The following is a 22,976-nucleotide window of genomic DNA, read 5'->3' as shown; positions in this document are numbered from 1 at the left end:
TAGGGCTCGTACAGAGGCATATAGGCAGTCATTTTCCTCTCGTTTTGTTTGGGAGTGGAACAGGGAGAGAAGATGCTAGTTGTGGTACGAGGTACCCTCCGCCACGCACCGTATGGTGGATTGCGGAGTGTGTATGTAAGCGTTTCCTTGTCACGAGAGACTGACAAGGAGTCGGGGCTACGTCAGCCGTCGACGTACGCTAACTCGCTCCCACAGGGGCAGTACAGAGCCGCGCAGTAGTTCCCCGGGTGCCCGCACGCGGCGGCAGCGGCGCTGCTGTCGGCGCGTCGGCGTCGCGACGGCAGCGGCGTCTCGGCCGGAGTAGTGCGGGCGGCGGCTGTGCGGATCGCGCAACAACCGAGCCGCCTCCTGCTGGCGCCGACCACCACAGCGAGGAGCGCGACAGCGGCGGCGGCGTCACGTCCCAGCTGAAGCAGCGGACGCCGCTCACACAGCCGCACCAACAGGTAGGAGCGAGAGCGCCACTCTCCGCACTGGATTACACCAATTATTCTATGGCTTGATTAGACGCAAGTCTGGAAGCGCAAGCGCGGCTCAAGAAAATTATTCTTTGGTTTTTCGATTAGCTTTGGAGTGTGGCTCAAATGGTTCAAATGGCTCTGAGCACTATGGGACTTAATATCTGTGGTCATCAGTCCCCTAGAACTTACAACTACTTAAACCTAGCTAACCTAAGGACAACACGCACATCCATGCCCGAGGCAGGATTCGAACCTGCGACCGTAGCAGTCATGCGGTTCCGGACTGAGCGCCTAGAACCGCTAGACAACCGCGGCCGGCCTATGGAGTGTAACCGGGAAGAAATTCCTTTCGTTTCAGGTTGGTATTATTGAGTAGTCATCAACCAGCAACATGTGCTTTAGGAGAACGAATATTTGTACTTCATAACTTCCTTCGGTACGAGGTTCATTGTTAAACAGCTATATTTATATTTACGACGCTCTTCCGCAATCTTCCACCATGAAGAGGGCAGTATAATAAGCATCTAGTCTACTCAGGCCGGCCGGGGTGTCCGAGCGGTTCTTGGCGCTACAGTCTGGAACCGCGCGACCGCCACGTCGCAGGTTCGAATCCTGCCTTGGGCATGGATGTGTGTGATGTCCTTAGATTAGTTAGGTTAAAGTATTTCTAAGCTCTAGGGGACTGATGACCTCAGATGTTAAGTCCCATAGTGCTCAGAGCCATATGAACCATTTTTTGACCTGACAGTTTCTTATTTACAAATACTCGGGAAATTTCGTTATAATCTACTAACACGCAACGTAATGTTACTTTCAGCACGATTGGTGACAGAATCTTCATACGGGAACAAACTCTGAGAAAGAGTTTTACTGTTTGTTATAACCACCTGCCCCGAGGTATTATAACAAGCAGCAAAACTCTTTCTCATAGAGTATGTACAACACTCGGTACTCATTCTTTGACATGTATGAATAACAGTGACTTGTGGTCGGCTCACACAACAGACTAACGTGAGACGAAGCAGGAACACCGTGTGGCATATTTAACAAAATTTGTCTAATGTTGGCCAAGAGACAATGAAAAGAACGGATACTTATAAAAATTGCCGCTTGCAGTCTGCAAGTACGCGAAACCGTATACAAATGTAGTCATCTAACAATGGGTTTAACTCGAAGATAGTTGTGGCGAATAAGAACTCTTTTGCAATGTACATGTAGGTGAATGTTGATTCCTCAATAATATCCTATCTTCACTCAAGCTGAAAAATACTCGCTGATGCGCAAAATAAAAATTTGGAATATTTTGAAGACTAATATGTAGTTACCTAGATGAAAATACATTGTGACAAATGTTCACAGCTATGCGTCAAACAATTAAACTGGATAACGCAGTTAGCTGTATCTGGTCAAGCAAGAGAGAAATGATTTGTAGAAGTAGCCTCGTTGGCACCTAAATTATTTAGCCAATCGTTGTCACTATTATGATATTCGGTTAAGTAATTAGGCAAATACGAGTGCCTAGTTACAGAGCAGCCTCCACTGAACTGCTTCGCTCACTTTTCCTCCATCGAAGTTCTTACCTTTCTATTCCAGAGATTTGTTTGTTATTTATTTTCATAATTTTGTAATTTCAATTGTTTTTCAGTAAGCATCAGACTCGTTTCCTGTACATTCGATGTCCAGTTGTTTTTATAACGAAATGGGGCTTATCTCAATACTTCCTATTGCACTGCGCTATGAAGTTGCTATGTAATCGTTCTTAGCACGTGATCCTTTCCCATTTCCTACCACTGTAGTTATACAAAACGTCATCTTGTTGTCATTTCTCCTTTTTCTCAAGTTCGTAGCTACATTTCCCACTCTTTGTCGAACTTGGAAAAGATCTCATTTCTTCGCAATAGTCCAGTCAAAAATATCAGGTCATAGTGCAAACAGCATTTTCGCAATGGATCACATCACAGTTGTTGCATGCTAAATTACATTTCAAGCAGCTCTGAGACCATGATTAATCTCCAAGAAACAGTCTAACGTGTTAAGACTGTGATGACGTCAGCGGTAGGATCAGTGCATACGACGACAGTTCTCACGCAGCGGCGAGTAAACCCGTTCATCGCACACGCGTCTGGGACCACTTTTATTTACATAACCTTCTTTCGCATGTAATCTTAAATGCGTGCCCTCAATATATGGTTCACACTAGAAAATCTTATTTAACGCGGTTTCGAAATAAACTTTTTCCTTCAAGATAATTAATGAGACAAGCAATGTACCGCAGTATCGAGGAGCCCACGGCTATTCCATAATGAAAAGTGTAAAGTTTTTGGATTAGCTGCAGCAATTCATGCAGTTCGACGGTATACTGCGTTTATATCCTTTTATGTCTCCGGAAATTCATCAAATGATCTCGGTAGGTCTCAGTGGCGGGGAAATTTTATACAGCCTACAACGTTTCCACTATCGTTTATCCAACTTCTTTGTACATTTGCACCATGGTGGAGCAGATCAAGTTCCTTTTAGGAAAGGTACATGTTTTCCAGAGGACTTAGTTGCCCTAATAATCATATACACTGGAACGTTCTTTGGCATCGATTTCGGCCTAATTAATATCGGATGCATCTATACTTCGCAAGCTACATTACGATGTATGGATGTATGGAGGAGTGTACTTCGGGTTCGATTATCATTTTCCATCACTTCTGTATCAATCACAAATAATGCGCAGAAAGAATGACTATCCGCTTGAAACTTAATTTTCCTGATTTTACTATCATAGTCGCTTCGGGAGATGTATATACGTGACAGTAACAAGTTGCCTGACTCTTCTTGGACCATATTCTCTCGGAATGTTTTGTTAGTTAACCCTTCTTGCAGCACGTGACGTCTCCGTTATGCTTGCTGGCTTACTAACCGAACCTGTGACGAAACGTACCACTCTTCTCCGCATTCTCTGTGTTTTTTGTATGAATTCTGCCATCTCTGGGCCCCAGATCGACGATAAACGTTCAAGATTCGGTCGAACGGTGGTTCTGTAAGCCATCTCATTCGATGTCGAATTACATTGCCTTCGGTTTCTTGCAGACCATCCCTGGTATCTGTCTTTCGACAAGTAGTTTTATGTGGTCCTTCATTCAATTTAGGTTCCTCTACACGGATTCTCCCACAGATCTTACTGTTGTTACTGTTTTAAATGTTTCATCACCTACAGTGTTATCTAATAATACAGGTTCTTTCCTCCTATGTACGCGAAATACGCTGGTTTGAGCTCAGACGTGGGCCAACTTCCAGTGCGTACATATCATATCAATTATTTGCTTGTCTTCATGCTGTTGCTACATTTTTCTGGCGTTTAGACCTTCTCATATGCGGAAGCATTATCCACTAACAGCCTTACGGAACCTTCTGTATGATCGAACCGTACAGTTTGTTTATATCGCAGACACTAAGATCAGAAACTACCTTTACATTTTATAACTTTACTACGTCAAAAGTGATATGTTGAGTTTTTTATCGTAAGAAGTCCCGAACCCAGTGATAATACTTGTTTGATATTCCATTAGCTCGCATTCAGTAGCTGACAACGAGGGGCTGCATCGAACGACTTCACGTCAAACTCGATGATACTTCCTCTGAATTTCCTACACTGCAGTTGCGATGGGCTCGTAATCAATCAGTTTTTTAATCGCTTCGTTTGAAGTGAAACATGTAGTTTTAAAAGTCTGTTATAGTCGCTTGTGGAACTGATTCATCGCTCACTAAATTTTCTTTTTTTTTCAGTTCACTATTGGCATTTTAGCAAGAGCAATAATTTCGTTTAGATTTTATTGGTTTAGTGCAACCTTTAAGACTTTTATTCGGTATTTTAGTTTATTTACTACCAAATTTCAAGTATTTTGGTCAATGACGCCTTATTCTTGCCTTTTATAGGCTACACAAGTTCTCGCAACTCTCAAATGGGCACTAAGCAGCTGTCATTCCCTTTCTTTTAGTGTTCAACCCTGAGGTTGGTTTGCAGCAGAGCGCCATTCCTCTGTTCTGTCTGCTTTCCTCTTCATTTCCACATATGTGTTACATCCAACGTCATTCATGATCTGTTGCATGTATGATATCCTTGGTCGCCCCCGCCGATTCCTTCCCTCAATAACTCCTTCTGCTATTGTTCCAATGATATTGTTGTGTCGTAGGATGTGCCCTACAAGTTTGTCTCTTCTTGTTTGGATGTGACTCCACAGAGATCTGGTTTCCTGTACTCTTCTAAGCACCTCTTCATTTGTTACTTTGTCTGTCCAGCTGATCTTCATCATCCTTCTATAGCACCACATCTCCTCGGCCTCTAGCCGTCTTCTCTCTGCTCTTCCAACTGTCCAAGTTTCACATCCATATAGGGCCACACTCCAAACGAAACCTTTCATGATGCGTTTCCTTATTTTCAGACTGATGTTGTTGCTGGTGAGTAAGTTCCTTCTCCGATTAAATGCAATTTTGGCCTTTTGTATTCTGGTCGCAATTTCTTTCCGGCTTCTACCATCCCTTGTGATTTTGCTTCCCAGGTAAGTAAATTCCTGTATCACTTCCAGCTCCTCTCTTCCAATTCTAATTCTCGGAGGTTCATATTCTGCTCCTGTACTGCATACCATCACTTTAGTCTTTTTCTTGTTTATTCTCATTCCATACTGATTGTACAGTATTTTTTCCGTTGTTCTGAGGACTTCCTCTAGATCTTCTTCTGTCTCCGTGACTATAGCAATATCATCTGCATAACGTACCATGTCTATCTTCTGCCCATTAATTTTGATCCCCACCTCAGTAGTTTCTCGAACTTGGTCTATAGCTTCCTGGATGTAAGCATTGAATATAAGAGGAGAGAGAGCACATCCTTGTCTTACCCCTTTTCTAATATTTGCTTGTTGTTCCTGGTGACAGTTCCTAATCACTGCCACCTCATTCTTATAGAAACTGAGTATCACGCGGATGTCTTTGTACTTTATTCCAATTTTCCTCAGCACTCTGAACATCTCTTGCCAGATAACGTTATCAAATGCCTTTTCCATGTCTATAAAGGCAATATAAGTTGGTTTATTTTTCTCTAATTGCTTTTCGATAATGAGTCTTAGTGCCAGAATCGCCTCTCTTGTTCCCAATCCCCTTCTGAAACCAAACTGATCTTCACTCAACATATCCTCCACCTTCACTTCAATTCTCTTCAGAACTATTTTTATGAGAATTTTTGATGCATGTGATATTAGGCTAAGAGTTCGGTGCTGTTCACATTTTGTAGCTGCTGCCTTCTTTGGTATAGGAACAATGATACATTTCTGGAAGTCTGTCGGTATCTCTCCTGTGTTATAGATGGACCTAATAAGTTTAAGCAGCATCATTTTTCATGCCGTCACCAGCATTCTTTATTAGTTCTGCAGGGATGTCATCAATACCCGTTGCTTTGTTGTCCTGTAGTTCTTTTAGATCTCTGTCAAATTCTTCTTGCAGAATGTCATCTCCCTTGTCATCTTCGTCTACTTCCTCTTCTCTTCCTATTACTTCCTCCGAAAGAGGTGTTCCAGCATACAACTCCTCTATGTATTCTTTCCATCTCTTCAGCATGTCTTCACCAAACAGCATTTTCCCCTCTTTATTTTCTATTGTGCCTGAGTGTACTGTTTTACGTTTGTTAAAAAAAATTGATTTGCTGTTCTGTAGGCTAAATCAGTTCTTCCGTTTTGCATATTTTCTTCTACTTTCCTGCACATTTCTCCAAGAAAATTTTCTTTTGCTTTCCTAGCTTCTCTATTAACTAAATTCCTTAGTCTTCTGTATTCAGCTTTTCCTTGTTCCTCAGTTGCATTTTTGTATAATCTTCTGTTTTCTATAAGCTCAATAATATCTGCTGTAATCCATTTCCTCTTGTTTTTGGGTTCAGTTCTTCCAACTATCTTTTCTGCTGCTTTGTATATACCAGATTTAATCTGATTCCAGTCTTCATTTACTCCACCATGTTGAAAATTTTTAATTAGGTTGTCTGTTTCATGAGCATAGTGCTTTGCCAGTCCCTCAGTTTTCAGTTTTTCTAGTTCCCATTTAAGTTTTACTGGCTTCTTCTTCAAACGTTTGAATCTCAGTGAACTTTTCATCATGACCAGGTTATGATCACTTCCTATGTCTGCAGATGGATAGCTCCTGCAATCTTTTATCTGGTTCCTAAAACGTGCTTTCACTAGAATGTAGTCAATCTGTTGTCTCCTCAGGTCTCCAGGGGCCTTCCATGTATATCTTCTTCGTTTGTGGTGTTGGAAAAGTGTGTTTGCAACAACTAATTGGTGCTTTGAGCAGAACTCGATCAGTCGATCACCTCTTTCATTTCTTCTTCCAAGTCCATATTTGCCAACAATTCCTTCCTCCGGGTCTTCACCCACAATCGCGTTCCAGTCCCCCATGGCAATCAGGTTTTCATCTCCCTTAACATTTCTCATTGCATCACTTATTTCTTCGTATATTTCGTCAATGACTGCATCTTCTTCTTTGGATGTTGGCATGTATATTTGTATTATCGCAGTGTCCTTTGGTTTAGTTTCAAGTTTGACTAGTATTATTCGAGAGCTATATTGCACATATCCCTTGACACGTGAGCCATAGTTTTTCCTCAAAATTATTCCAACTGTCATTCCCTTATTTCTTATAAATGTCTTACTGCACTGGCCAGTCTGAATTTTAGTGTCTTCTGGAGAACTAGCCAGCGACGTATTGGTGTGAAGTCTGACTGAGGATGGGAGTATGATCTAACGAAACTTCCATTCGTTTCATATAATAACTCAGAGAATCAGTTTCAAAATGCTGTAGGGGTAAAATTAAAAAAAATCGAAAACATTGCATATCATTATGAGTACAAGCTATTACCAATCAGCAACAGTAATATTAACAGAATATTTAATAAGAGAGTTCTAGGTAGCGTTTCGTTGCCTTGCTGTCACCTTTATCCAAGTTAATGACAAGCGTAGTCGAGCTGTCTACGTCATCAGCTGAGTGGTCAATGCTGAATGACTGCCCAGGACTCCGAGTCTAGGCACTGCCACAGGTTTGGTGGGATGACTCGAATGCGGTGCACTCAGTCTCGCGATGGCAACTAAGGAGCAACTTGGTTCAGCTCCAGGTGAAGACGGACTGAGAAGAGGCGGGTACTGACCCACGACCCTCCATACCGCATCCAGTGACGCCACTGGCGGAAGATGAGACGGCGGTCGATCACAATCCATTGGCTCGTCAGAGCCTGTCGTTGCAGTTAATTAATGGTAAAGGAGACAGTATTTGAAATCCCACACCAACAGATTGGGCACATAATTTTATTGCTTCTTATTTTATTCATCTAGGATATTTAGATATTACTGAATGTTCAGCATGCTGCTTCTGAAACGAGAATATGGATTTGATTTAAAAAAATTTGTGACATTCTACATTACACTCGCTGTAATGTGTTGTGACTGCTTGCGAATATTCACTCGTCACTAGACAAAAAGGACGTACTGACAAGCGAAATCAGTCAGCATGAACCACTGAATGTGTGTACATGCTTTCAGTATATTAAAGAGTTGATACTATAAACTGGTCACGTACCTACCATGTAAGAGCTACTGTATGGGGAAGCAAGCAAAGAAGTTTTGGTTAACGTCGCAGTTCTGCAGTTGAGTTGAGATGAGAAAAAAAGGATTTCGTTGCAGGAGTCCATTCCTATATATATATAAATAATCTGTGCATGTAATCTCGTGAAAAGTGATAAAACTATCGTAATTTCGGCCCCTTTTGTAGACTGCTATCCTCAGGCATGATGGAAGCTGCCTGGAATAGTAGTCAAAACGTCATAGCTTTACCACACCGGGTCGCGGTCATTCAGACAGAAAAATTTTACTGAAGAAGTTGCGTTAAGGCCTTGAAAGAGGCTGAAAGGATGTCAGAGAATTACTGAACAATTGCTATGATAGTAAGTGTTATACTTCTGAGTCAAGAGGATTAGCTTTAACATGGATAAGCTCCGTTTTAAGCTTCTTTCGTAAATCACTCAGTGTGGTCCTCGTCAATGCATGCAGTATCGCGCTTGACACATAGTGTACAATTAACAGGGAAATAAACTAACAGCAAATTTCTACGCCATCTGAATATTTGCGAAAGTGCATGGAACAGAGAACGAATGAATATGCTTCATATAATTAAGAACGAAAACAAAACAATGACCAAAATAAAGGTAGTCGTTTCGAATGGAATCATCTAAGCAAATCTGTGAAATGAAAATCTGGCACTCGGTAACATTCTGTCTGCTTCCCTACCTGAGCTGTCAGTGCAGCTCACTGCCTTCCAGAGGACCCAGGTTCGAGTCAAGTTACTACTAACATATTATCGTGGTGGAAGGCTGAGATTGGTTCATTCTGCCTCGTGATTGCAGCTGAGATGCTATTTGACCGAGAAGTAGCGGCTGCAGTTCGCGAAAATTGGCAACGAGCAACGCCCCCCCCCCCCCCCCCCCTCGTTGAAGGTCCATTGACACGATGGGCTGAGAAAGACATGACGTCCGGTCAGGACCGGGTTTAGAAGTTTACTCGATAGTATTCAATACCACCTTGCCCCATTCTGTAATTTTCAAGTGCTTGAATTCTCCTTGGCATGCTGATCACAAGCTGGTCGTGATGTTGTCCGCCATGTCTGCTTCATTCTTCGACAACGGCCCTCCTGTGGTCATCCAATGTATGAGGAGGGTGCCTGCAGTTACGCACTGTAAGTTCCAACTCCTGGAGGCGAGCTGTACTGGTACTGGTGCGTTATCGTATTGAATGAACAATCCACTGCCGATATGTTGGTTATAGGGTTGGATAGTAGATTGGATCCATACAGGATACTGGCCAAAACATGACTGACCAAACTCCGTACTACGGCAATGTGACTCCATCATGATATATGCACTGTCGCCTGCCCACGCCTACCCACTTCAACGACGTTCATTTGGCGTCAGTCACATCCTACACTTGCTGCTGAAGAGAGCCCAGTGTCCCTGGTCGACCTTCTTTGTGCTCCACGGTACTGAGGTGTTCGAACAGTGGTTCTACATCTACATCTACATCTACATCTACATCTACTACTCCGCAAGCCACCCAACGGTGTGTGAAGGAGGGCACTTTACGTGCCACTGTCATTACCTCCCTTTCCTGTTCCAGTCGCGTATGGTTCGCGGGAAGAACGACTGCCGGAAAGCCTCCTTACGCGCTCGAATCTCTCCAATTTTACATTCGCAATCTACTCGGGAGGTATAAGTAGGGGAATCAATATATTCGATACCTCATCCACAAACGCACCCTCTCGAAACCTGGCGAGCAAGCTACACCGCGATGCAGAGCGCCTCTCTTGCAGAGTCTGCCACTTGGGTTTGCTAAACATTTTCGTAACGCTATCACGGTTTCCAAATAACCCTGTGACGAAATGCGCCGCTCTTCTTTGGATCTTCTCTATCTCCTCCGTCAACCCGACCTGGTACGGATCCCACACTGACGAGCAATACTCAAGTATAGGTCGAACGAGTGTTTTGTAAGCCACCTCCTTTGTTGATGGACTACATTTTCTAAGGACTCTCCCAATGAGTCTCAACCTAGTACCCGCCTTACCAACAATTAATTTTATATGATCATTCCACTTCAAATCGTTTCGCACGCATACTCCCAGATATTTTACAGAAGTAACTGCTACCAGTGTTTGTTCCGCTATCATATAATCATACAATAAAGGATCCTTCTTTCTATGTATTCGTAATACATTACATTTGTCTATGTTAAGGGTCAGTTGCCACTCCCTGCACCAAGTGCCTATCTGCTGCTGATCTTCCTACATTTCGCTACAATTTTCTAATGCTGCAACTTCTCTGTATACTACAGCATCATCCGCGAAAAGCCGCATGGAACTTCAGACACTATCTACTAGGTCATTTATATATATTGTGAAAAGCAATGGTCGTATAACACACCCCTGTGGCACGCCAGATGTTACTTTAACGTCTGTACACGTCTGTCCATTGATAACAACATGCTGTGTTCTGTTTGCTAAAAACTCTTCAATCCAGCCACACAGCTGGTCTGATATTCCGTAGGCTCTTACTTTGTTTATCAGGCGACAGTGCGGAACTGTATCGAACGCCTTCCGGAAGTCAAGAAAAACAGCATCTACCTGGGAGCCTGTATCTAATACATTCTGGGTCTCATGAACAAATAAAGCGAGTTGGGTCTCACACGATCGCTGTTTCCGGAATCCATGTTGATTTCTACAGAGTAGATTCTGGGTTTCCAAAAACGAAATGATACTCGAGCAAAAAACATGTTCTAAAATTCTACAACAGATCGACGACAGAGATATAAGTCTATAGTTTTGCGCATCTGCTCGACGACCCTTCTTGAAGACTGGGACTACCTGTGCTCTTTTCCAATCATTTGGAACCTTCCGTTCCTCTAGAGACTTGCGGTACAAGGCTGTTAGAAGGGGGCAAGTTCTTTGCCGTACTCTGTGTAGAATCGAATTGGTATCCTGTCAGGTCCAGTAGACTTTCCTCTGTTGAGTGATTCCAGTTGCTTTTCTATTCCTTGGACAGTTATTTCGATGTCAGCCATATTTTCGTTTGTGCGAGGATTTAGAGAAGGAACTGCAGTGCGGTCTTCCTCTGTGAAACAGCTTTGGAAAAAAGGTGTTTGGTATTTCAGCTTTACGCGTGTCATCCTGTTTCAATGCCATCATCATACCCGGAGTGTCTGGATATGCTGTTTCGAGCCACTATTCTTCGTGATAGACGAAGCCAAATTGATCGTGTGAGCGATTAGGTTCCGTCTTTCTTCATACAACCCATGTAGCTCTCTTGACAAATAGGTAAAACACGCAGAAGAGGAAGGAACTTCAAAGACTGGGAGGGTATGTTATCTCGGCAATTACAAAATCGAACCAGATTTACAACGAACTTGGCTGTATGAGCGTACTTATAAGTATGACCCTGGATCTGTGAACTGACTCAGCTGAGAAGGGTGTTATCAACCCGTGGCATTGTCTCCTGAGGCAAGTCGTCCCACAACAGTGCTAGCTGTTTCTTGATAAACCGAATAGTGGCACCGGGACAGTGCTGATGCCCAAGCTGGTCCAGCACATGTTCTATCGGGGATCTTGGTGCCCAACTCGACGTCGTCATGAGACGTACCACGCCTGGATGAGGATTGTCCGGCTGCAAACTGGCACTGTCATACTGTCGCTACAGACGTAACGCATGAAGCTGCCGGATTCCGTGGAATATCGTTGTGGTGTCACCTTTCCGTCAGCCACAACTAACAGTGACTAGAAGTCGTAGCCGATGGCTACTCACACCAAGATGCCAGGAGTAAAACCGCTTTGCTCCTTCAGAGCAATGTAAGAATTGGACCTTCCCCAAGGTCGTCACCGTATTCGCTGACGATCGTCAACCAAGATAGTCCACAACCACGCTTCATCTCTGAACACAACGTAGCGCCATTCATCTGTAGTCCACTTTTCCCAGTCTCTGGGACCACTCAAAACTCAACCGTTTTTGTTGTGGAGTTAAGAGTAGCACACACGTGGGACGGTAATCTCCTAGTCCGACTGCTTCCATTGTCTGTCCAATGCAGCGGGCTGGTATAGTGCTCCAGGGAGTCTACAGCTTTTTCTCGGATGGCAAGCACAGATGAGCCTGATGTACAGTATGGCAATCACTCCTTGTTAGGTTATGTGTCATAGATCGAAAACTTACGACGACGGGTATATGTACCCAAACGTTGCCGAGTAGTCCTACACAGGGCCAGTGTCACATCCGTAGACCCAAAAAATATCGATATTGCCGAGTAGTCCTACACAGGGCCAGTGTCACATCCGTAGACCCCAAAAATATCGATATTCCACTATCCGACCAGTTGCAGGCCATCCTGCCTCAGGAGACATCTCCACGGCTTCCACGTTTGCTGTTGTAGGCACAGAGCACTGTAAGGAACTGTAAACGAACTGCACAGTGAATAAAGCTTCACTCCATTTCATAGGTGGCAGTATGTGCGATTTCAAATGGTTCAAATTTCTGTGAGTGCTATAGGACTTAACTTCTGAGGTCATCAGTCCCCTAGAACTTAAACCTAACTAACCTAAGGACATCACACACATCCATGCCCGAGCCAGGATTTGAACCTGCGACCGTAGCGGTCGAGCAGGTCCAGACTGTTGCCCATAGAACCGCGATTTCGTCTTTAGCATAGTATACTGAGAAACGGGATGTCCATTCGAAAAACTAACACTGTAGACATCAAGATAGCTGTGCAAACCTTTTTCTGAACGGTTTTCATAATTAGCAAAAGTGTTAGGAAAATATTTTAGAAGGACAGTTTTTCCGCTTTCATTCTTATTAATTCGCCACGACAGCGATTTCGGTTTATAACACTATTTTCAAGTGCTAGCTCACTATGAAGTACGTTAACGTGTGACACAGAAAGGTGAGGCCATGCTGCGTACTCTTACGCCACCGCCGACATCAATACGATACATTTTTCCTGTGCTTGATCCCATTTTACGGAGCATGCTGCCGGCCGCGGTGGTCTCGCGGTTCTAGGCGCGCAGTCCAGACCCGTGCGACTGCTACGGTCGCAGGTTCTAATCCTGCCTCGGGCATGGATGTGTGTGATGTCCTTAGGTTAGTTAGGTTTAAGTAGTTCTAAATCTAGGGGACTGATGACCACAGCAGTTGAGTCCCATAGTGCTCAGAGCCATTTGAACCATTTGAACCAATTTACACAAGCGGTTATTCACGATATAGTTTCTGAATTACTCATAACAATATTATAGTTAACACTACAAATTTTTTATGTGATGCAGAACCCATATATTTTGTCTTTGTCCTGGTAATATAGGCCATAGGTATACTTAGGTGCTTATTATCATTCTCTTGTTTCTGATTTCTCTCTCTATCGTGCTTTGAAATAATATATAATATCCAATACTGATATTTTAATTAATAACCTCCTCTACAGGTAAATGAGTGGAACAATACTTCAGTAAGTCGTTGTTTAGCAAACAAAATGTGAACATCGCTGTGCTGTTAACAGCGGGCCAGCTCGATAACATCTCTCGGTCGCCATCAATAAAAATGTATAAAATATCCAGTAGCTAAATTGTCAACTTCCCTGTGCCGCTATTGGTCTCCAAGAAGTACTGTCATTAGGTGTAGCCAATAATACGAATTGAACACTGAGTAAGTACAGTGACTATCTAACTAAAATAAACTTTGTATTTCCTAACAAACTAACTTGAACTGGAAGGAGTATTGTTGTTCCTACTCAGTCAAAACACTAATAGTGTCGGTGCTGACCCATGGTACGTGAACTGCTAACAGTATTACCTGCAATCCGCTTCTGGCAGCTGAGTGGTCAGCGCGACAGAATGTCAACACTAAGGGCCTGGATTCAATTCCCGGCTGGGTCTGAGATTTGCTCCTCTCAGGGACTGGATGTTGTGTTGTCCTAATCATCATCATTTCATCCCCATCGACGCACAAGTCGCCGAAGTGGCGTCAAATCGAAAGCCTTGTACCCGGCGAACGGTCTACCCGACGGGAGGCCCTAGTCACAAGACATTTACATTTAGTATTAACTGCAAGCTGAACGTCGCTATTTTATTCATGTCAAATGCGGGAAGATCACGACTTATACAGAACAGCTTACACCATTTGATAAACTAAGTATTGAACAGCAGCAGAAATGCTACAGAGGGAATATCTTTGTCAGTTATTTTACAAGTACAACGTTTCTTTTAAGAGTTATCCATGTTTAAATAATCCCCGAAACTTTGTCATTTATACAAAAGAACGTAAAATGTGGTAATTCCTATCGAATCCATGTCATTTGCGACGTAATTCAGATAGTGCGCCAGCCAGGTGTTGTACTTGACTCATTTGGAAAATACTCTTAAATAGCCTGATGGAATGGTCTGTAATACTGTATGAGCTCTGTCACCATTTCTGCAATATCCTGAATGTCACAGTTCATGATATTCGAAACATCGCAGACGAAGTTTTTCATGTAATTGGCTGAACGTTTATCCTTACTTTATCCTGTTTTCATGTGAAGCTCCCCCAAAATATTTTGCTTTAGCTGCCGTTAGACGTCATCTCTCCTCATACGAAATATCTTTATCATGTATCAACGCCATGAATAGCGTATTCCTTATCATATTTCGTAGCGCTGTTACTCACTTCCGTGTTCCACGCAAAAACAGAAAGTAAAGCCCGCGTTCGTAGAAGGGTTGCTAGGTTGTTTATATGCTCTGCAGCTCGACTCGGAGGTTGGTGTTTCGAATCCTAGTGGTAGAGATGGCGTTGAAGGAAATTTTCAGAGCCAGTATTTGGTCAGTAAAGGGAGTAGAGGCAAGGGTGACGACTACCTGATCTCCTTACTTTGCGGCGATATCGTGAATCCCAAAACTGGCAGTAGTATCTTATGAAGCACATAGATTTCTACGACTGCGATTTATTTTTCAAGGTCCAATCGGAAGGGAAATTGAAACTATAGTGGGAATCCGATGAATCATTGCGTAGATGTGATGCCCAGTGTCTCTAGTATGCCCCTAGATCGCGTCACGTCGCACATTTCAGTTCTGACCGCAGAGTGAACGTGTAAAGACGCCTAGAAAATAGTGTCTCCCGCCAAGTGTGATGCCCTTGCTGTCACTCGATGTCTTCATGCAGTGGAGTGCCGTCTAATTTCATCCAGGAGACATAACGAAAGTCTCATGCGTGACAGCATGGACCTTTTTTACGAAAATGCTTGAATAGACACTGCAGCTGCGACAAAGACACTCCTACAGCGTTTTCAGAGGGGAGTGTTTGGTCACCTACCATTCAGCGCGGACTTAGCTACCTCTGACTTTCATCTCTTTGCACTCATGAACCGCTGGGTATGAAGAAAGTTAGCGAGATGCAGCCCAGCGCGGAAAATTGGCGGATAGCACGGGCGGCTAGCTCCCATGATGAGGGTATTGAAAAGTTGGTTCAACGCTACGACAAATGTCTCAGTCTGAGCCGCGAAAGTAGTTGGAAGATGTAGCTAAATATTGCAAATAAAACATTTCTGTTTTTCACTGTTGTTTCTATTTCACGTTAAGTGCTTGACAGTGAGTTCTTCGAACCACTTTGATACAGTTTCTCTACCGTACCACTCTCGAACAGCCCGAAGGAAGAACATACACTTACATGTTTCCGTACGAGCTCTGATTTCTGTTACTTCATTATGAGGACGATTTCTCTGTATGTAATTACCCGTGTCTAGGGGTAGCGTCTTTGATTCAAAACGTCTTAGGTCCTGGGTTCGATCCCCGCCACTACCTAAATTTTTATAAATAATCAGCGTTGGCGGCCGAAGACTACCGGCATAAGAAGTCAGCCCATTCTGCCAACGGCCTTGTCAAAGAGGGCGGAGGAGCGGATAGAGGTTCAGGGCACTCTGTTTTCCTAGTGGTGGGAAATTGCCCCTAAAGGCGGAAGAATCAGCAATGATCAACGACATGAGGATGCAGAAGGCAATGGAAACCACTGCATTAAAGACACGTAACGTGTATCCACAGGACATGTGGCCTGTAGTTGAAGAAGTGTCATGATGATCTCTCCATTGGCAAAAGATTCTGGAATAGTCCCCCATTTGGATCTCCGGGAGGGGACTGCCAAGGGGGAGGCAACCGTGAGAAAAAGATTGAATAATCAACGAAAGGATAATGTTCTACGAGTCGGGGCGTGGAATGTCAGAAGCTTGAACTTGGCAGGGAAACTAGAAAATCTGAAAAGGGAAATGCAAAGGCTCAATCTAGATATAGTATGGGTCAGTGAAGTGAAGTAGAGGAAGACAAGGATTTCTGGTCAGATAAGTATCGGGTAATATCAACAGCAGCAGAAAATGGTATAACAGGGGTAGGATTCGTTATGAATAGGAAGGTAGGGCAGAGGGTCTGTTACTGTGAACAGTTCAGTGACCGGGTTGTTCTAATCAGAATCGACAGCAGACCAACACCGACAACGATAGTTCAGGTATACATGCCGACGTCGCAAGCTGAAGATGAACAGATAAAGTGTATGAGGATATTGAAACGGTAATGCAGTATGTAAAGGGGGATGAAAATCTAATAGTCATGGGCGACTGGAATGCAGTTGTAGGGGAAAGAGTAGAAGAAAAGGTTACAGGAGAATATGGGGTTGGGACAAGGAATGAAAGAGGAGAAAGACTAATTGAGTTCTGTAACAAGTTTCAGCTAGTAATAGCGAATACACTGTTCAAGAATCACAAGAGGAGGAGGTACACCTGGAAAAGGCCGGGGGATACGGGAAGATTTCAAATAGATTACATCATGTTCAGACAGAGATTCCGAAATCAGATACTGGATTGTAAGGCGTACCCAGGAGCAGATATAGACTCAGATCACAATTCAGTAGTGATGAAGAGTAGGCTGATGTTCAAGACATTAGTCAGGAAGAATCAATACGCTAAGAAGTGGGATACGGAAGTTCTAAGGAATGACAAGATACGTTTGAAGTTCTCTAACGCTATAGATACAGCAATAAGGAATAGCGCAGTAGGCAACACAGTTGAAGAGGAATGGACGTCTCTAAAAAAGGCCATCACAGAAGTTGGGAAGAAAAACATAGGTACAAAGAAGGTAGCTGCGAAGAAACCATGGGTAACAGAATAAATACTTCAGTTGATTGATGAAAGGAGGAAGAACAAACATGTTCCGGGAAAATCAGGAATACAGAAATTCAAGTCGCTGAGGAATGAAATAAATAGAAAGTGCAGGGAAGCTAAGACGAAATGGCTGCAGGAAAAATGTGAAGACATCGAAAAAGATATGATTGTCGGAAGGACATACTCAGCATACAGGAAAGTCAGAACAACCTTTGGTGGCATTAAAAGCAACGGTGGTAACATTAAGAGTGCAACGGGAATTCCACTGTTAAATGCAGAGGAGAGAGCAGATAGGTGGAAAGAATACACTGAAAGGCTCTACGAGGTTGAAGATTTGTCTGATATGATAGAAGAAGAAACAGGAGTCGATTTAGAAGATATAGGGTATCCAGTATTAGAATCGGAATTTAAAAGAGCTTTGGAGGACTTACAGTCAAATAAGGCAGAAGGGATAGATAACATTCCATCAGAATTTCTAAAATCATTAGGGGAAGTACCAACAAAACGACTATTCACGTTGGTGTGTAGATTATATGAGTCTAGCGACATACCATCTGACTTTCGGAAAAGCATCATCCACACAATTCAGAAGACGGCAAGAGCTGACAAGTGCGAGAATTATCGCACAGTCAGCTTAACAGCTCATGCATCGAAGCTGCTTACAGGAATAATATACAGAAGAATGGAAAAGAAAATTGAGAATGCACTAGGTGACGATCAGTTGGGCTTTAGGAAAAGTAAAGGCACGAGAGAGGCAATTCTGACGTTACGGCTAGTAACGGAAGCAAGGCTAAAGAAAAATCAAGACACCTTCATAGGATTTGTCGACCTGGAAAAAGCGTTCGACAATATAAAATGGTGCAAGCTGTTTAAGATTCTGAAAAAAGTAGGGATAAGCTATAGGGAGAGACGGGTCATATACAATATGTACAACAACCATAAGGGAATAATAAGAGTGGACGATCAAGAACGAAGTGCTCGTATTAAGATGGGAGTAAGACAAGGCTGTAGCCTTTCGCCCCTACTCTTCAATCTGTACATCGAGGAAGCAATGATGGAAATAAAAGAAAGGTTCAGGAGTGGAATTAAAATACAAGGTGAAAGGATATCAATGATTCGATTCGCTGATGACATTGCTATCCTGAGTGAAAGTGAAGAAGAATTAAATGATCTGCTGAACGGAATGAACAGTCTAATGAGTACACAGTATGGTTTGAGAGTAAATCGGAGAAAGACGAAGGTAATGAGAAATAGTAGAAATGAGAACAGCGAGAAACTTAACGTCAGGATTGACGATCACGAAGTCAATGAAGTTAAGGAATTCTGCTACCTAGGCAGTAAAATAACCAATGACGGACGGAGCAAGGAGGACATCAAAAGCAGACTCGCTATAGCAAAAAAGGTATTTCTGGCCAAGAGAAGTCTACTAATATCAAATACCGGCCTTAATTTGAGGAAGAAATTTCTGAGGATGTACGTCTGGAGTACAGCATTGTATGGTAGTGAAACATGGACTGTGGGAAAACCGGAACAGAAGAGAATGGAAGCATTTGAGATGTGGTGCTATAGACGTATGTTGAAAATTAGGTGGACTGATAAGGTAAGGAATGAGGAGGTTCTACGCAGAATCGGAGAGGAAAGTAATATGTGGAAAACACTGATATTGAGAAGGGACAGGATGATAGCACATCTGCTAAGACATGAGGGAATGACTTCCATTGTACTAGAGGGAGCTGTAGATGGCAAAAACTGTAGAGGAAGACAGAGATTGGAATACGTCAAGCAAATAATTGAGGACGTAGGTTGCAAGTGCTACTCTGAGATGAAGAGGTTGGCACAGGAAAGGAATTCGTGACGGGCCGCATCAAACCAGTCAGTAGACTAACGACAAAAAAAAAAAAAAAAGAAAAAAAAGTGAGATCCAAGAGATCCAAAAAATATTTTCACGTTCGGAGCTAATTTGGTGACTGAAATTTCGTGAAAAGATCCCGCTGCAACGAAAAACACCCCTTTTTAGTGTTTACCACCCCTACTCACGTATCATATCCGTAATACTCCCTCCCCTATTTCGCGATAACAGAAAACGAGCTGTCCTTCTTTAACATTTTTCGATGTTCTCCATCAATCCTGTCTGGTAAGAGTCCCATACGACACACCAGAGGACGGACAGGCGTATTTTAGGCAGTCTCTTTACTAGATTTATTGCCTTAACTGAGTATTTGATTCACCTTCCCCGTAACTTCGTTCCAGTTGAAGTTGTTCGTAATTGTAAATCCTAGGTACTTAGTCAAATTGGCAGCCTTTAGATTTGTGTGATTTATCGTGTAACCGAAATTCAACTAATTCCTTTTAGTGCTCATGTGTGTGGCCTCAAACTTTTTGTTGTTTAGTGTCAGTTTTCGCACCATACAGATATCTTGTTTGAATCACTTTGCAATTGATTTTGATCACTTGATGACTTCACTAGACGGTAAACGGTACCATCATGAACAAATAACCCAAGATGGCGATTCATATTATCTCCGAAATAGTTTATAGTAATTAGGAGCAGCGGAGGATTTGTAACACTTCCTTGGGGAACGCCAGATATCATTCGATGATTTTCCGACAATTACTAGGAACTGTGACATTCCTGACAGAAAGCAGCGAATCCTGTCATAGTACCGGGAAGGCAAGCAATTGGACCAGAAGTCGCTTGTGAGGAACGTTATCAAAAGCTTTGCCAGAATCTAGAAATAAGGAATCAGTTTGAATGTCCTGCGTATAGCAATTATGTCGTGTGAATAAAGAGCTAGTTGTGTTTCGTAAGAACAATATTTTCTGAATTCGTGCTATGTGTCAACAGATCGCTACCTTCGAGTAATTCATTAATGTTCGAAAACAATATATGATCCAAAATCCTACTGAAAACTGACGTTAGCAATACGGGACTGTAATTCAACAAGTAGTTTCATTCCCTTGCTTCTGTATTAGTGCGACCACCTGTGAAACTTTCCAGTCCTTCGGTAAGGATCTTCCGTAGTGCGATCTATGGAGCTGTTACATCAGTGTACTCTGAAAGGAACCGAACTGGTTTACAGCCTGTACCGAAAGACTTACCTGTTTAAATGACTAATTAATATTTGAAGCTGCTGATGTTGAATAGACCGTCGCATGGGGATGTTAAGCCTGGCGGTGATCTTCAGTTTGTCTGAGAGGAGTAAGCTAAATGCCGATACCAGATTTCACCCTCTCTCTCTCCTCTCGCCGTTCGACATTAAAGATGAGGGCACACTGCACATACACCCATTAGTCACAGACAATCTAAAGAGAAACAAAACAAAACTCTCTCACACCGCGCAGAAAAGGACAAATGTACCCATGAGGGAAAAACCGTCTCCAAACAGGTAGCAACAGACAACGTTGCCCTGCGACTTTTGCTTTCCTCATTACAGTAAGTAAAGCTATTTAATTTTTCTTCTCTCCCTTACGCTGAAAGCAATGTAATTAGTTAACAGACTATAGGAAAGAGTGACTAAATTTTTCCAATTGTCTTCAATGAGGGCAAAGCCATCACTTTATTAATAAATTGCATTTTCGTTTTGATGCCTGTCGAATAGTAGCTGTAGTCAGGAGATTTTAGGGCTGTTAAATCTGTCACCAGTGGCTTAAGGAAATAAAACATTTCGTGTCGTGAACGTAGTACTTCGAATGTAACATGCCTGTTTGCTGATCGGGAATAAAATATTGCCGACAGAACTGCATTCCAATAAACCATTTTACATATTAACTTATTTCGCCCCTTCTCTCTACATTAAACATCGACTAAAAGAATCAGTAACAATTAGGTACGCAGAAACTACGCAGAGTAAAACTTATTTTAAGTTATTTCGCGCAAACTGGTTTATTCACACAAATGCGTTTCAGTTTCGGGAACCCACGTTCGGACTGTATGTTCAAATTGAGACGTCACAGTTGTTAAAATTGTTTGTGATAATTTGCCTTCACAAACCTGCACCGCCTCCGCGCACCACCATACACAACAGGTCTGACGGTTCATGAATGCAAATCAATATAAATAAGCTGATAATGCGCAGTTGAGGTTTGTTAGTCGAAACAAACGTCTTTACAATTGTTGCCGAATAACTAGAGGTAGTATTTGATTGTGTTCAGCTCCAGTGTGTGAGTAAGTACATTCTGACGCTCCCGATGTTACCGAATTGCCAGTCATGTTTTTGTAGAGAAGGTGACGGCAGCTATAAAAGGGTCAGTGAGCTTGACTTCCATTATCTGTGACTGTAGTAAATAAGATATCCAATGACGAATAGTTGCCTGCCGTCGGCGTTATTCCACGCCAAATTTGTCAGAGTTGCTGTTCATTTGATATTCTGTCTCTCTGTATGACGTTAAACTCGAATAACTGAAATTTACTTAGAACGTTTTTACCTTACCGAAGAACAACACAAATACAAAAAAAAGTTATTTGTTGCTATACAAAGATGTGCGCCTCGGGTTTGTGGAAAAAGTAGTCTATACACTATTCGGCTATACAAAGCATCAATCATAAACTGATTCTTTAACTAAAGATGAAATTTCCCACATATAAACGAAAAGGCAAGGCAAGGGCTTCTACCGTCAACGAGGAAGTCAATAGCGGCTGAACATAAGCTGGGACTGGGAAACCATGGAGATGAAAACTGGCCATACCTTTCCGAAGGAACCATCATGGTATTCGCCATTAGCGATTTACAGAAACCACAAGAAACCAAAATCTGGATTTGAACATCTGACATAATTTATTCACAGAAATACTTTTCAGATTTGGAAACCCATCTTCATGCTGTTTGCTTGAACTGAGACATTACAATTCTTAAAATTGATTGCGGTGATTTACCTTCATTAAGTGGCATCGTTTCCACGGATCATCATACCCACAGATGAAGTTTACAACTTCGCCACCTCGCTTGGTTGATATTATAGGAGGCGATTGAAAAGTTGGTGTCTGAGGGCGTTACTGCAGCGTATATGCACCATTGAGCGACTCCGATGCGTTTATATAAGCACCGAAATGTAGGCAAGAAACTTGTGTGGCAATCGCGTCTTTCCCACGTGCGTGCGGTAAATGCGGCATTATGAACTATGACGACTTTTTACCAAAGGCGTCCAAATAGGACTAAAGTGCTGCTATTCGTTTCTTGCCTGCCGAAGGATAATCTTTGGCAGACATCCATCGGAGAACGAAGGATTTGTATGGGACAGTATGTATGTCGAAAACTACCATAGTTGGTATGTGTAGACAGCGTCTTTCAGCTTTCCTCACAGAAGAAATTCCACAGGCGTTAAATCCAGGGAACGTGCCGGCCAAGGCACAGATCCTCTGCATCCAATTCAAAAATTTGTTTTTCCTGAAGACATTCTGTGGCACCTCGTACACTATGGAATGCACAGACGTCATGTTGGTACCACACGTTCCTCCTAGTCTGCAGAGGAACAACTTGTAGCATACCTCGAAGACTTTCTGTTAGGAGGCTGCGATACTTCTGCGCATCTAGTGTTCCCTCTATGAAAAACGGGAGTACTAGCTGATAGTTCATTATCCCATGCAAAACGTTTACAATCCATGGATTCTGACGTCCCCCTCCCCCACCCCCACACCCCTTCACGAAACCAACGGGGAATGTCAGCAGAGCAGTAGTTCACATTTCGGATGTTTATCTGTGATGAGCTCTCGCCGTCCAGGACTTTTTAAGAAGTCTTGTAGTCTTTCACTTCCCTGAGAACATATTGCGTT

The 22,976-nt window shown here is 42.7% G+C and overlaps 1 protein-coding gene across 1 annotated transcript in view; it reads left to right on the top strand.

Annotated features, from left to right (window-relative positions):
* Positions 1-321: 321 nt before the first annotated feature.
* LOC126284291 (prolactin-releasing peptide receptor-like) overlaps positions 322-22,976 on the top strand; it is an 842,768-nt gene continuing 820,113 nt past the window's right edge. The window contains exon 1 of the mRNA XM_049983121.1: positions 322-467. The gene's annotated coding sequence lies outside the window, so the exon portion shown is untranslated. The remainder of the gene's footprint in view (positions 468-22,976) is intronic.

Source organism: Schistocerca gregaria, chromosome 8 (assembly GCF_023897955.1).
Source record: "Schistocerca gregaria isolate iqSchGreg1 chromosome 8, iqSchGreg1.2, whole genome shotgun sequence".
NCBI classification, from domain to species: Eukaryota; Metazoa; Arthropoda; class Insecta; order Orthoptera; family Acrididae; genus Schistocerca; species Schistocerca gregaria.
Note: the sequence above shows the minus strand (reverse complement) of the source record. Positions and strands in the feature narration are given on the sequence as shown.